This window comes from Plecotus auritus, assembly GCF_963455305.1.
Source record: "Plecotus auritus genome assembly, chromosome: X".
In the NCBI taxonomy this organism is placed as follows: domain Eukaryota; kingdom Metazoa; phylum Chordata; class Mammalia; order Chiroptera; family Vespertilionidae; genus Plecotus; species Plecotus auritus.
The window spans coordinates 94,444,878-94,460,777 of record NC_137784.1 but is presented as its reverse complement, the minus strand read 5'-3'; positions in this window follow the sequence as shown (position 1 = coordinate 94,460,777).

Below are 15,900 nucleotides of genomic sequence, written 5' to 3'. Positions count from 1 at the left end.
AACGAACGCCTGAAGGCGAGCAAGAATGAACGCTTGCACCAGGTGACGCGCGGGATGAATGACTGACTGACCCCATGAATGAATGGGGGGGGGGGGGGGCAGGGGTGTGTGTGTGAGTGTGTGATCCCGGTAGAGTGCACAACACACACTGCCAAAGTGAACTTCCAGGAAGGGGCTACTGGAAAGATGGCCCTCGCCTAGGTGATTCCATCCATGGACGGAACCGCTGGTGTCTCCGCCGGGTCCGGGGACCGCACCGCCACACGCCACCATTTAACTGGGGCGCCCAAGGTAGGAGTGACCGCCTGAAATCCCTGGAGGCGGGCAGGGGCCCGGGCGCCTGAGCCCTGGAACCTGACCCAGGGGGCCTGAGGCGAGCAGAAGAGAGGCCAGGGTGCCAGGAGAAGAGGGGAAGTCCAGATCTCGGTGTCCAGGGCCAGCTGTGAACCCATGTCCCATGTGTCCGGAGTGCTCGGACGAGGTCCGGCCTGTCGGTCAGTCGGTCGGTCGGTCGGTCGGTCGGTCGGTCGGTCCGTCTGGGAAGAAGATCCCTGAGGATAGCCGTGGGCCAGTGGGCAGAGAGGACAAGGTCCCCGCTCGCTGGGTAGGGGGACACGGACGCCCAGAGAGATGTGGAGAGGGATTCCCAGATGCGAGAATTGCTTTGGCGGCCTTTCCAGGCCCCTTCCTCCCGGCAACAAGAACCCCAAAGGCAGAGACTCGGGCTCCCCAACACCCCAGGACAGGCAATGGGGCCGGATCGGCTTGGAAGGCTTCTGAAGCCTCCCTGGGCCTTTTTTGATCCACAAAGGGCGGAGGGAGAGGCCAGACTGAGGGATCTGTGGAGCCACAGTGCCATCCAGCGGAATCCTTTTTGAGCAGGGCCTGCAGCACAGGGCCCCTGCGCCTGGGGATCTGCTGGGGAAGGCCTATGGGCGGGCGGGCAGGCAGGCTGGGGCTGGGGACCACAGAGCATTGTGGGGCGGGTCTGGGTGGCCGGCACACCTGCACAGTGGCCCAGGAAGCGACACGGGGTCCCTGGAAGCAGCACCGCTTGCCCAGCTGGGCGCCCCTGCTCTCCTGGGCTGAGGGGCGTGGCCTCGGCGGCAGCCATGTTCTCAGCTCAGCAGCTCCAGCTCCTACCGGGGCCTGTGGCCCTGGAGGCTGGCGCTGGCTGCGGGAGCCAGGTTCACCCGTGGGCTCCCCGCGGGGAAGGCGCTCCGGAAGCCTGGGACCCGACCACCAGGGAGACCGGGAAAGGGGAGGAGGCCGCAGCCCCGTGAGGGACAGCCTCTTCCTGGCCCCCTGGAGCATTTCCCCCTGGCGCTTGTGCGCACACTAGCGCGCGCGTGCGCGCGCGCGCGGGTGCTGCTCCCAGACCAGGCAGAGTCCAGCAGGTGCAGGGCAGCTTAAAGAGGTGTGTGTGGCATCCTTGGGCTCGCGCCCAAAAGACAGCCTGCGTCCCAGTCCACACAGGGTCCCACACGGGCCCTTCCCGTTCCCTGGGACAGAGAGAGAGTGCCCACGCCCACTGGGCACTGCGTGCATACCCTCGGATCAGATCACAGCGGGCTAGGATCCCAATGTGGAGAGCGACCGCCTTCTCAGGATTGAGGTGATCGAGGTCCGTTCCCCTCACTTCTCCTCCAGAAGGCCCAGTGCCTAGGCGCTCCGTGCCCCTCAGGGGCGCGCCAACACACACATATATGGGCGTGCACACACACACACACACACACACACACACACACACACACCACACACACACACAACACCACACACACACACTCGGGCAGCGGGTCCATGTTCCGCCCGGCTGGTCCTTGATGTGGGGATGCAGCCATTGGCCCTGGCCAGCAGGGTGCACACTAAGACCCCCTGGGGCTGAAGGGCAATTCCAACACCTAGGTCAGGACCTGGCACGGCTCGGCTCAGGACGCTGGCCTCCAGGGCCTCTGCCCGCACAAGGCCTAAGTCCGCTTGGCGAAAGGTCGGGGGATTCACAACCGAGAAAGAAGGGACAGGGAGCAAGGGAGCAAGGGAGCACGTTGTGGCACCCTTCCTGGAGACCAGCTCCCAGATACCAGCTGACCCCCAGCAGGGAAGAGCTCGCCAGGGGCCACAAAAGAGCCACCCCAGGAGTTCTTCTCCGCAGTGGGCTCTCCGCACCCTCGGGGTCTAGATGGAAACGCTCCTCATTCCTGGCTTTGGAAGACGGGCTTCCTCTGTGGTGGGCAGGTGGGACAATTGGGGGAGGGGGGGGGGTTCCGGGGGGAGAGTGGAGGTGCGGGCGCGTTCCTTTCTGCCAACCCAACTGCTTTGAGCTGGAGGAAGCATCTTCACACTTGGCCTTGCTCCAGTGGAGACCTGGAGAGTCAGGGGTGAGTGCAAGCCAGGGCCCTTGCTTCTCCTCGCCCAAGTGCTACTCGGGGGCTCTTGATGGAAGGTGGCCAGGAACGCCCAAGTCTGCCAATGTATGGCCGGTCGTCTGTCCGCTCAGCTCGGTTCCGCTGCCAGGTCTACCAGAAGGTCCTCTCCCTTCGGGGAAGGGCGTCCGGGATCCTCGGGGGCAGGCCTAGGTTGGAATCCTGGAGTCCCCTAGGAATGGCACCATGCCTGCCACACTTGGAGTCGCGGGTGAAGGGCTCCCTCTGCCCTGCCTCCTTCGTCTGGGTGAGGGGCGCTGCCTTCTGGGCTCTGCTCGCGCCCGCTCGCTGGGTTCCCGGGTCCCTGGGTCGTTGGCTGCGGGAAGGCGGGGTTCCACGTGTGCTCCCTGAGAATGTCACTGTCCCGCCTCTAAGGCGGCCAACTTCCAAGGAACTCCCGTACCCGCTCTGGAGTGGGCTGGAGGGTGAGGAAGTGGCCCTGGCCGGGGCCGCACCTGCGCTCCCTCCCTCCCAAGGAGAAGGGGCACCGGGCCAAATGCCCACAGGCCCCGGCCTGTGCTCTCTCCCAGCAGCAGCAGCAGCAGCAGCAGCAGCAGCAGCTCCCTTCGTCCCGCCCAGTCATGGCGGCCGCCTTGGTTCCCAGAGCGCCTTGGCTTCCTGTGAGCCAGGGGCCGGGGCTCCAGGGCCGGGCACCTTGTCCTCGAGAAGCCCACCTCGACTGCTTCCTTGGGAACCCCCAGTGCCCTGCCAAGCTCTTGACCTCCCTGGATCCCGACCCCTGTCCCCCTGTGCCAGGCCTCACTCTCTTGTCACTGTCCTCCGCTGGAAGGGACTGCGCGGGACTCGCGGGAGCGCAAAGCCACTCCGCTTGATGGCAGTATTGCACCACAAATGCCAACCTGTCCTCTTCCCTCCGCCCTTCGCGATGGAAAAAACTGTCAACCCGTGTCCCAACCGCACAACAGGCCAGGCTGGCTAGGGCTTCTCGGGGCCCAACAAGGGAGAGCGTCCTTTCCCCAGCGTCCATCCCAATCCAGACATTCTGGAAGAATTGTGTCCACGATCCATCCATTCACGGCACGCCACGGGAAAGGGTAGTCCTTAAAAATAAACACGACGCAAGGAAGGGGTGTATTTCTCCACACTACCAGTGTCACCAAAGCCGGGTATCTTGGGAAGCTGACCCTGAGGGCCTCAGTAAAAGCAAACGACCTCAGAGTCCCCAGCGAATGAATGGGTTGGCAGCAGGGCACCTGCACGGCCTCCCTCCTCTGGGTGGGGTTCCTCTGCGGCCCTTTCCTGACCCCAAAGCAGCGAGTCCCCATCCAGGCGCCCTGGGGGCGGACCTGAGGGTATCCCCAGCTCTAACTTTAGCAGTGTGGGTAAACCGCCCCCCCCTCCCCCCTCCCCGAGACCCCGGGGAACTCGCAGACACAGTCCGCCGAGCCACCCACAGCTAGTGTGTGTGTAGTTGGGGGCGGGGGGAGGGCACGAATGGGGCACCTTCTCCACGGGGCATGCTCGCCAGTCACCGCAGGGCCGGCCCCTCTGCTTGGTCCCCAGCGGTGGGATGGCAAGGGTCGCCACACGCCCGCTTCATCCCCCACACCCTCAACCCCCCCCCACCACCACGCCCACCTGACCCCCACAAGCAGCACACCCTCCCAATATTTCTGCATCAGCAGTGCCCGAGTGCTCCCCGGCCTGGGGGCGGCTCAAGGTTCAGTGAGCTGGGCCCATGAGCGAACGGGAGACTACAGGACGAGGCCAATGTGCACGGAGGGCAGCATTCACGCAACAAGAGGCGAAAGGCCTCCAGGGCCTGGCCCTCCTCGACAGAGCGGCCGCCCTGACCGGGAGGGCTCCCTCGTGGGGCCGGGACTGCTGCTTCTCCTGGACCATTTGGGGAGACTCGAAAGGTCATGTCAGCCAAGGCTGGCTTGATGGAGCTGAGGCCTGAAACAGGCCCGGGCCCAGACCCTCAACCCACCTGCAGCTGGACCGAATGGCGGGTAAACAGGCACCAGCCACCTCCTCTCTGGCCCCACACAGTTCCACGGGTCCGACCGTCCGTCCGGGGAGGAGGGCATCTGTCCCGGGATGGGCCCACGTTACGCGGTACCAAGCTCTTTCCCCTGGGCGGACGCTGGTCACGCACACTGACACTGTGGTCCCTCCCGGTCTGGAGGCCGCCTCCTCGCCAGTTGGGCCGAAGACAGAAGAGAGGAGAGCAGGAGAGCCAGGGGAACCTGGTGTCCGAGGAGAAGGGACCCGTGAAATGATGAAATGCCCTTGGCTCCTACACCGAGGCAGGGACAAGGCCACCCCCGCCCGGCTAGCTGTCACCAAACAGATGGAGAGAGCATCGGGCGGTGGGACCGGAGGCCGACTCTGCACACATGTGTCACGGCCAGCGGAACCACACGCTGTGACACAGGCCCAGTGGAGTGGGCCCTCGGAGCCTGCCCCTTGCACTCAGCCCCAGAAGCCCCCGGAGGAAGCAACTCGGAACTGCGGTTCGCACCGCCGCCGCAGGGTGCCTGTCGGAAAACGCAGGGACAAGGCGGGTGCCCTCACGGTGAGGGGCATTTGTGTTCCTGGGGAGGAACTCTTATCTACAGGGGCATGGCCGGGGTCACCAGGAACGGGACGGGAGACAGGAAACGGACTACACACGTGTGCACACGCCCGCACACTCGCGACGCACACGTGTGGAGTGACTGCTACGTTTGTATTCATGAGCGAACGAACGCCTGAAGGCGAGCAAGAATGAACGCTTGCACCAGGTGACGCGCGGGATGAATGACTGACTGACCCCATGAATGAATGGGGGGGGGGGGGGGCAGGGGTGTGTGTGTGAGTGTGTGATCCCGGTAGAGTGCACAACACACACTGCCAAAGTGAACTTCCAGGAAGGGGCTACTGGAAAGATGGCCCTCGCCTAGGTGATTCCATCCATGGACGGAACCGCTGGTGTCTCCGCCGGGTCCGGGGACCGCACCGCCACACGCCACCATTTAACTGGGGCGCCCAAGGTAGGAGTGACCGCCTGAAATCCCTGGAGGCGGGCAGGGGCCCGGGCGCCTGAGCCCTGGAACCTGACCCAGGGGGCCTGAGGCGAGCAGAAGAGAGGCCAGGGTGCCAGGAGAAGAGGGGAAGTCCAGATCTCGGTGTCCAGGGCCAGCTGTGAACCCATGTCCCATGTGTCCGGAGTGCTCGGACGAGGTCCGGCCTGTCGGTCAGTCGGTCGGTCGGTCGGTCGGTCGGTCGGTCCGTCTGGGAAGAAGATCCCTGAGGATAGCCGTGGGCCAGTGGGCAGAGAGGACAAGGTCCCCGCTCGCTGGGTAGGGGGACACGGACGCCCAGAGAGATGTGGAGAGGGATTCCCAGATGCGAGAATTGCTTTGGCGGCCTTTCCAGGCCCCTTCCTCCCGGCAACAAGAACCCCAAAGGCAGAGACTCGGGCTCCCCAACACCCCAGGACAGGCAATGGGGCCGGATCGGCTTGGAAGGCTTCTGAAGCCTCCCTGGGCCTTTTTTGATCCACAAAGGGCGGAGGGAGAGGCCAGACTGAGGGATCTGTGGAGCCACAGTGCCATCCAGCGGAATCCTTTTTGAGCAGGGCCTGCAGCACAGGGCCCCTGCGCCTGGGGATCTGCTGGGGAAGGCCTATGGGCGGGCGGGCAGGCAGGCTGGGGCTGGGGACCACAGAGCATTGTGGGGCGGGTCTGGGTGGCCGGCACACCTGCACAGTGGCCCAGGAAGCGACACGGGGTCCCTGGAAGCAGCACCGCTTGCCCAGCTGGGCGCCCCTGCTCTCCTGGGCTGAGGGGCGTGGCCTCGGCGGCAGCCATGTTCTCAGCTCAGCAGCTCCAGCTCCTACCGGGGCCTGTGGCCCTGGAGGCTGGCGCTGGCTGCGGGAGCCAGGTTCACCCGTGGGCTCCCCGCGGGGAAGGCGCTCCGGAAGCCTGGGACCCGACCACCAGGGAGACCGGGAAAGGGGAGGAGGCCGCAGCCCCGTGAGGGACAGCCTCTTCCTGGCCCCCTGGAGCATTTCCCCCTGGCGCTTGTGCGCACACTAGCGCGCGCGTGCGCGCGCGCGCGGGTGCTGCTCCCAGACCAGGCAGAGTCCAGCAGGTGCAGGGCAGCTTAAAGAGGTGTGTGTGGCATCCTTGGGCTCGCGCCCAAAAGACAGCCTGCGTCCCAGTCCACACAGGGTCCCACACGGGCCCTTCCCGTTCCCTGGGACAGAGAGAGAGTGCCCACGCCCACTGGGCACTGCGTGCATACCCTCGGATCAGATCACAGCGGGCTAGGATCCCAATGTGGAGAGCGACCGCCTTCTCAGGATTGAGGTGATCGAGGTCCGTTCCCCTCACTTCTCCTCCAGAAGGCCCAGTGCCTAGGCGCTCCGTGCCCCTCAGGGGCGCGCCAACACACACATATATGGGCGTGCACACACACACACACACACACACACACACACACAACACAACACACACACACACAACACCACACACACACACTCGGGCAGCGGGTCCATGTTCCGCCCGGCTGGTCCTTGATGTGGGGATGCAGCCATTGGCCCTGGCCAGCAGGGTGCACACTAAGACCCCCTGGGGCTGAAGGGCAATTCCAACACCTAGGTCAGGACCTGGCACGGCTCGGCTCAGGACGCTGGCCTCCAGGGCCTCTGCCCGCACAAGGCCTAAGTCCGCTTGGCGAAAGGTCGGGGGATTCACAACCGAGAAAGAAGGGACAGGGAGCAAGGGAGCAAGGGAGCACGTTGTGGCACCCTTCCTGGAGACCAGCTCCCAGATACCAGCTGACCCCCAGCAGGGAAGAGCTCGCCAGGGGCCACAAAAGAGCCACCCCAGGAGTTCTTCTCCGCAGTGGGCTCTCCGCACCCTCGGGGTCTAGATGGAAACGCTCCTCATTCCTGGCTTTGGAAGACGGGCTTCCTCTGTGGTGGGCAGGTGGGACAATTGGGGGAGGGGGGGGGGTTCCGGGGGGAGAGTGGAGGTGCGGGCGCGTTCCTTTCTGCCAACCCAACTGCTTTGAGCTGGAGGAAGCATCTTCACACTTGGCCTTGCTCCAGTGGAGACCTGGAGAGTCAGGGGTGAGTGCAAGCCAGGGCCGTTGCTTCTCCTCGCCCAAGTGCTACTCGGGGGCTCTTGATGGAAGGTGGCCAAGAACGCCCAAGTCTGCCAATGTATGGCCGGTCGTCTGTCCGCTCAGCTCGGTTCCGCTGCCAGGTCTACCAGAAGGTCCTCTCCCTTCGGGGAAGGGCGTCCGGGATCCTCGGGGGCAGGCCTAGGTTGGAATCCTGGAGTCCCCTAGGAATGGCACCATGCCTGCCACACTTGGAGTCGCGGGTGAAGGGCTCCCTCTGCCCTGCCTCCTTCGTCTGGGTGAGGGGCGCTGCCTTCTGGGCTCTGCTCGCGCCCGCTCGCTGGGTTCCCGGGTCCCTGGGTCGTTGGCTGCGGGAAGGCGGGGTTCCACGTGTGCTCCCTGAGAATGTCACTGTCCCGCCTCTAAGGCGGCCAACTTCCAAGGAACTCCCGTACCCGCTCTGGAGTGGGCTGGAGGGTGAGGAAGTGGCCCTGGCCGGGGCCGCACCTGCGCTCCCTCCCTCCCAAGGAGAAGGGGCACCGGGCCAAATGCCCACAGGCCCCGGCCTGTGCTCTCTCCCAGCAGCAGCAGCAGCAGCAGCAGCAGCAGCTCCCTTCGTCCCGCCCAGTCATGGCGGCCGCCTTGGTTCCCAGAGCGCCTTGGCTTCCTGTGAGCCAGGGGCCGGGGCTCCAGGGCCGGGCACCTTGTCCTCGAGAAGCCCACCTCGACTGCTTCCTTGGGAACCCCCAGTGCCCTGCCAAGCTCTTGACCTCCCTGGATCCCGACCCCTGTCCCCCTGTGCCAGGCCTCACTCTCTTGTCACTGTCCTCCGCTGGAAGGGACTGCGCGGGACTCGCGGGAGCGCAAAGCCACTCCGCTTGATGGCAGTATTGCACCACAAATGCCAACCTGTCCTCTTCCCTCCGCCCTTCGCGATGGAAAAAACTGTCAACCCGTGTCCCAACCGCACAACAGGCCAGGCTGGCTAGGGCTTCTCGGGGCCCAACAAGGGAGAGCGTCCTTTCCCCAGCGTCCATCCCAATCCAGACATTCTGGAAGAATTGTGTCCACGATCCATCCATTCACGGCACGCCACGGGAAAGGGTAGTCCTTAAAAATAAACACGACGCAAGGAAGGGGTGTATTTCTCCACACTACCAGTGTCACCAAAGCCGGGTATCTTGGGAAGCTGACCCTGAGGGCCTCAGTAAAAGCAAACGACCTCAGAGTCCCCAGCGAATGAATGGGTTGGCAGCAGGGCACCTGCACGGCCTCCCTCCTCTGGGTGGGGTTCCTCTGCGGCCCTTTCCTGACCCCAAAGCAGCGAGTCCCCATCCAGGCGCCCTGGGGGCGGACCTGAGGGTATCCCCAGCTCTAACTTTAGCAGTGTGGGTAAACCGCCCCCCCCTCCCCCCTCCCCGAGACCCCGGGGAACTCGCAGACACAGTCCGCCGAGCCACCCACAGCTAGTGTGTGTGTAGTTGGGGGCGGGGGGAGGGCACGAATGGGGCACCTTCTCCACGGGGCATGCTCGCCAGTCACCGCAGGGCCGGCCCCTCTGCTTGGTCCCCAGCGGTGGGATGGCAAGGGTCGCCACACGCCCGCTTCATCCCCCACACCCTCAACCCCCCACCACCACCACGCCCACCTGACCCCCACAAGCAGCACACCCTCCCAATATTTCTGCATCAGCAGTGCCCGAGTGCTCCCCGGCCTGGGGGCGGCTCAAGGTTCAGTGAGCTGGGCCCATGAGCGAACGGGAGACTACAGGACGAGGCCAATGTGCACGGAGGGCAGCATTCACGCAACAAGAGGCGAAAGGCCTCCAGGGCCTGGCCCTCCTCGACAGAGCGGCCGCCCTGACCGGGAGGGCTCCCTCGTGGGGCCGGGACTGCTGCTTCTCCTGGACCATTTGGGGAGACTCGAAAGGTCATGTCAGCCAAGGCTGGCTTGATGGAGCTGAGGCCTGAAACAGGCCCGGGCCCAGACCCTCAACCCACCTGCAGCTGGACCGAATGGCGGGTAAACAGGCACCAGCCACCTCCTCTCTGGCCCCACACAGTTCCACGGGTCCGACCGTCCGTCCGGGGAGGAGGGCATCTGTCCCGGGATGGGCCCACGTTACGCGGTACCAAGCTCTTTCCCCTGGGCGGACGCTGGTCACGCACACTGACACTGTGGTCCCTCCCGGTCTGGAGGCCGCCTCCTCGCCAGTTGGGCCGAAGACAGAAGAGAGGAGAGCAGGAGAGCCAGGGGAACCTGGTGTCCGAGGAGAAGGGACCCGTGAAATGATGAAATGCCCTTGGCTCCTACACCGAGGCAGGGACAAGGCCACCCCCGCCCGGCTAGCTGTCACCAAACAGATGGAGAGAGCATCGGGCGGTGGGACCGGAGGCCGACTCTGCACACATGTGTCACGGCCAGCGGAACCACACGCTGTGACACAGGCCCAGTGGAGTGGGCCCTCGGAGCCTGCCCCTTGCACTCAGCCCCAGAAGCCCCCGGAGGAAGCAACTCGGAACTGCGGTTCGCACCGCCGCCGCAGGGTGCCTGTCGGAAAACGCAGGGACAAGGCGGGTGCCCTCACGGTGAGGGGCATTTGTGTTCCTGGGGAGGAACTCTTATCTACAGGGGCATGGCCGGGGTCACCAGGAACGGGACGGGAGACAGGAAACGGACTACACACGTGTGCACACGCCCGCACACTCGCGACGCACACGTGTGGAGTGACTGCTACGTTTGTATTCATGAGCGAACGAACGCCTGAAGGCGAGCAAGAATGAACGCTTGCACCAGGTGACGCGCGGGATGAATGACTGACTGACCCCATGAATGAATGGGGGGGGGGGGGGGCAGGGGTGTGTGTGTGAGTGTGTGATCCCGGTAGAGTGCACAACACACACTGCCAAAGTGAACTTCCAGGAAGGGGCTACTGGAAAGATGGCCCTCGCCTAGGTGATTCCATCCATGGACGGAACCGCTGGTGTCTCCGCCGGGTCCGGGGACCGCACCGCCACACGCCACCATTTAACTGGGGCGCCCAAGGTAGGAGTGACCGCCTGAAATCCCTGGAGGCGGGCAGGGGCCCGGGCGCCTGAGCCCTGGAACCTGACCCAGGGGGCCTGAGGCGAGCAGAAGAGAGGCCAGGGTGCCAGGAGAAGAGGGGAAGTCCAGATCTCGGTGTCCAGGGCCAGCTGTGAACCCATGTCCCATGTGTCCGGAGTGCTCGGACGAGGTCCGGCCTGTCGGTCAGTCGGTCGGTCGGTCGGTCGGTCGGTCGGTCGGTCCGTCTGGGAAGAAGATCCCTGAGGATAGCCGTGGGCCAGTGGGCAGAGAGGACAAGGTCCCCGCTCGCTGGGTAGGGGGACACGGACGCCCAGAGAGATGTGGAGAGGGATTCCCAGATGCGAGAATTGCTTTGGCGGCCTTTCCAGGCCCCTTCCTCCCGGCAACAAGAACCCCAAAGGCAGAGACTCGGGCTCCCCAACACCCCAGGACAGGCAATGGGGCCGGATCGGCTTGGAAGGCTTCTGAAGCCTCCCTGGGCCTTTTTTGATCCACAAAGGGCGGAGGGAGAGGCCAGACTGAGGGATCTGTGGAGCCACAGTGCCATCCAGCGGAATCCTTTTTGAGCAGGGCCTGCAGCACAGGGCCCCTGCGCCTGGGGATCTGCTGGGGAAGGCCTATGGGCGGGCGGGCAGGCAGGCTGGGGCTGGGGACCACAGAGCATTGTGGGGCGGGTCTGGGTGGCCGGCACACCTGCACAGTGGCCCAGGAAGCGACACGGGGTCCCTGGAAGCAGCACCGCTTGCCCAGCTGGGCGCCCCTGCTCTCCTGGGCTGAGGGGCGTGGCCTCGGCGGCAGCCATGTTCTCAGCTCAGCAGCTCCAGCTCCTACCGGGGCCTGTGGCCCTGGAGGCTGGCGCTGGCTGCGGGAGCCAGGTTCACCCGTGGGCTCCCCGCGGGGAAGGCGCTCCGGAAGCCTGGGACCCGACCACCAGGGAGACCGGGAAAGGGGAGGAGGCCGCAGCCCCGTGAGGGACAGCCTCTTCCTGGCCCCCTGGAGCATTTCCCCCTGGCGCTTGTGCGCACACTAGCGCGCGCGTGCGCGCGCGCGCGGGTGCTGCTCCCAGACCAGGCAGAGTCCAGCAGGTGCAGGGCAGCTTAAAGAGGTGTGTGTGGCATCCTTGGGCTCGCGCCCAAAAGACAGCCTGCGTCCCAGTCCACACAGGGTCCCACACGGGCCCTTCCCGTTCCCTGGGACAGAGAGAGAGTGCCCACGCCCACTGGGCACTGCGTGCATACCCTCGGATCAGATCACAGCGGGCTAGGATCCCAATGTGGAGAGCGACCGCCTTCTCAGGATTGAGGTGATCGAGGTCCGTTCCCCTCACTTCTCCTCCAGAAGGCCCAGTGCCTAGGCGCTCCGTGCCCCTCAGGGGCGCGCCAACACACACATATATGGGCGTGACACACACACACACACACACACACACACACACACACAACACACACACACACAACACCACACACACACACTCGGGCAGCGGGTCCATGTTCCGCCCGGCTGGTCCTTGATGTGGGGATGCAGCCATTGGCCCTGGCCAGCAGGGTGCACACTAAGACCCCCTGGGGCTGAAGGGCAATTCCAACACCTAGGTCAGGACCTGGCACGGCTCGGCTCAGGACGCTGGCCTCCAGGGCCTCTGCCCGCACAAGGCCTAAGTCCGCTTGGCGAAAGGTCGGGGGATTCACAACCGAGAAAGAAGGGACAGGGAGCAAGGGAGCAAGGGAGCACGTTGTGGCACCCTTCCTGGAGACCAGCTCCCAGATACCAGCTGACCCCCAGCAGGGAAGAGCTCGCCAGGGGCCACAAAAGAGCCACCCCAGGAGTTCTTCTCCGCAGTGGGCTCTCCGCACCCTCGGGGTCTAGATGGAAACGCTCCTCATTCCTGGCTTTGGAAGACGGGCTTCCTCTGTGGTGGGCAGGTGGGACAATTGGGGGAGGGGGGGGGGTTCCGGGGGGAGAGTGGAGGTGCGGGCGCGTTCCTTTCTGCCAACCCAACTGCTTTGAGCTGGAGGAAGCATCTTCACACTTGGCCTTGCTCCAGTGGAGACCTGGAGAGTCAGGGGTGAGTGCAAGCCAGGGCCGTTGCTTCTCCTCGCCCAAGTGCTACTCGGGGGCTCTTGATGGAAGGTGGCCAAGAACGCCCAAGTCTGCCAATGTATGGCCGGTCGTCTGTCCGCTCAGCTCGGTTCCGCTGCCAGGTCTACCAGAAGGTCCTCTCCCTTCGGGGAAGGGCGTCCGGGATCCTCGGGGGCAGGCCTAGGTTGGAATCCTGGAGTCCCCTAGGAATGGCACCATGCCTGCCACACTTGGAGTCGCGGGTGAAGGGCTCCCTCTGCCCTGCCTCCTTCGTCTGGGTGAGGGGCGCTGCCTTCTGGGCTCTGCTCGCGCCCGCTCGCTGGGTTCCCGGGTCCCTGGGTCGTTGGCTGCGGGAAGGCGGGGTTCCACGTGTGCTCCCTGAGAATGTCACTGTCCCGCCTCTAAGGCGGCCAACTTCCAAGGAACTCCCGTACCCGCTCTGGAGTGGGCTGGAGGGTGAGGAAGTGGCCCTGGCCGGGGCCGCACCTGCGCTCCCTCCCTCCCAAGGAGAAGGGGCACCGGGCCAAATGCCCACAGGCCCCGGCCTGTGCTCTCTCCCAGCAGCAGCAGCAGCAGCAGCAGCAGCAGCTCCCTTCGTCCCGCCCAGTCATGGCGGCCGCCTTGGTTCCCAGAGCGCCTTGGCTTCCTGTGAGCCAGGGGCCGGGGCTCCAGGGCCGGGCACCTTGTCCTCGAGAAGCCCACCTCGACTGCTTCCTTGGGAACCCCCAGTGCCCTGCCAAGCTCTTGACCTCCCTGGATCCCGACCCCTGTCCCCCTGTGCCAGGCCTCACTCTCTTGTCACTGTCCTCCGCTGGAAGGGACTGCGCGGGACTCGCGGGAGCGCAAAGCCACTCCGCTTGATGGCAGTATTGCACCACAAATGCCAACCTGTCCTCTTCCCTCCGCCCTTCGCGATGGAAAAAACTGTCAACCCGTGTCCCAACCGCACAACAGGCCAGGCTGGCTAGGGCTTCTCGGGGCCCAACAAGGGAGAGCGTCCTTTCCCCAGCGTCCATCCCAATCCAGACATTCTGGAAGAATTGTGTCCACGATCCATCCATTCACGGCACGCCACGGGAAAGGGTAGTCCTTAAAAATAAACACGACGCAAGGAAGGGGTGTATTTCTCCACACTACCAGTGTCACCAAAGCCGGGTATCTTGGGAAGCTGACCCTGAGGGCCTCAGTAAAAGCAAACGACCTCAGAGTCCCCAGCGAATGAATGGGTTGGCAGCAGGGCACCTGCACGGCCTCCCTCCTCTGGGTGGGGTTCCTCTGCGGCCCTTTCCTGACCCCAAAGCAGCGAGTCCCCATCCAGGCGCCCTGGGGGCGGACCTGAGGGTATCCCCAGCTCTAACTTTAGCAGTGTGGGTAAACCGCCCCCCCCTCCCCCCTCCCCGAGACCCCGGGGAACTCGCAGACACAGTCCGCCGAGCCACCCACAGCTAGTGTGTGTGTAGTTGGGGGCGGGGGGAGGGCACGAATGGGGCACCTTCTCCACGGGGCATGCTCGCCAGTCACCGCAGGGCCGGCCCCTCTGCTTGGTCCCCAGCGGTGGGATGGCAAGGGTCGCCACACGCCCGCTTCATCCCCCACACCCTCAACCCCCCACCACCACCACGCCCACCTGACCCCCACAAGCAGCACACCCTCCCAATATTTCTGCATCAGCAGTGCCCGAGTGCTCCCCGGCCTGGGGGCGGCTCAAGGTTCAGTGAGCTGGGCCCATGAGCGAACGGGAGACTACAGGACGAGGCCAATGTGCACGGAGGGCAGCATTCACGCAACAAGAGGCGAAAGGCCTCCAGGGCCTGGCCCTCCTCGACAGAGCGGCCGCCCTGACCGGGAGGGCTCCCTCGTGGGGCCGGGACTGCTGCTTCTCCTGGACCATTTGGGGAGACTCGAAAGGTCATGTCAGCCAAGGCTGGCTTGATGGAGCTGAGGCCTGAAACAGGCCCGGGCCCAGACCCTCAACCCACCTGCAGCTGGACCGAATGGCGGGTAAACAGGCACCAGCCACCTCCTCTCTGGCCCCACACAGTTCCACGGGTCCGACCGTCCGTCCGGGGAGGAGGGCATCTGTCCCGGGATGGGCCCACGTTACGCGGTACCAAGCTCTTTCCCCTGGGCGGACGCTGGTCACGCACACTGACACTGTGGTCCCTCCCGGTCTGGAGGCCGCCTCCTCGCCAGTTGGGCCGAAGACAGAAGAGAGGAGAGCAGGAGAGCCAGGGGAACCTGGTGTCCGAGGAGAAGGGACCCGTGAAATGATGAAATGCCCTTGGCTCCTACACCGAGGCAGGGACAAGGCCACCCCCGCCCGGCTAGCTGTCACCAAACAGATGGAGAGAGCATCGGGCGGTGGGACCGGAGGCCGACTCTGCACACATGTGTCACGGCCAGCGGAACCACACGCTGTGACACAGGCCCAGTGGAGTGGGCCCTCGGAGCCTGCCCCTTGCACTCAGCCCCAGAAGCCCCCGGAGGAAGCAACTCGGAACTGCGGTTCGCACCGCCGCCGCAGGGTGCCTGTCGGAAAACGCAGGGACAAGGCGGGTGCCCTCACGGTGAGGGGCATTTGTGTTCCTGGGGAGGAACTCTTATCTACAGGGGCATGGCCGGGGTCACCAGGAACGGGACGGGAGACAGGAAACGGACTACACACGTGTGCACACGCCCGCACACTCGCGACGCACACGTGTGGAGTGACTGCTACGTTTGTATTCATGAGCGAACGAACGCCTGAAGGCGAGCAAGAATGAACGCTTGCACCAGGTGACGCGCGGGATGAATGACTGACTGACCCCATGAATGAATGGGGGGGGGGGGGAGGGGTGTGTGTGTGAGTGTGTGATCCCGGTAGAGTGCACAACACACACTGCCAAAGTGAACTTCCAGGAAGGGGCTACTGGAAAGATGGCCCTCGCCTAGGTGATTCCATCCTTGGACGGAACCGCTGGTGTCTCCGCCGGGTCCGGGGACCGCACCGCCACACGCCACCATTTAACTGGGGCGCCCAAGGTAGGAGTGACCGCCTCAAATCCCTGGAGGCGGGCAGGGGCCCGGGCGCCTGAGCCCTGGAACCTGACCCAGGGGGCCTGAGGCGAGCACAAGATAGGCCAGGGTGCCAGGAGAAGAGGGGAAGTCCAGATCTCGGTGTCCAGGGCCAGCTGTGAACCCATGTTCTGTGTTTCTGGGCACTGCATGCCTACTCTAGGAACAGGCCACAGGGAGCTAAGATCCGTATTTGGAGAAGAAT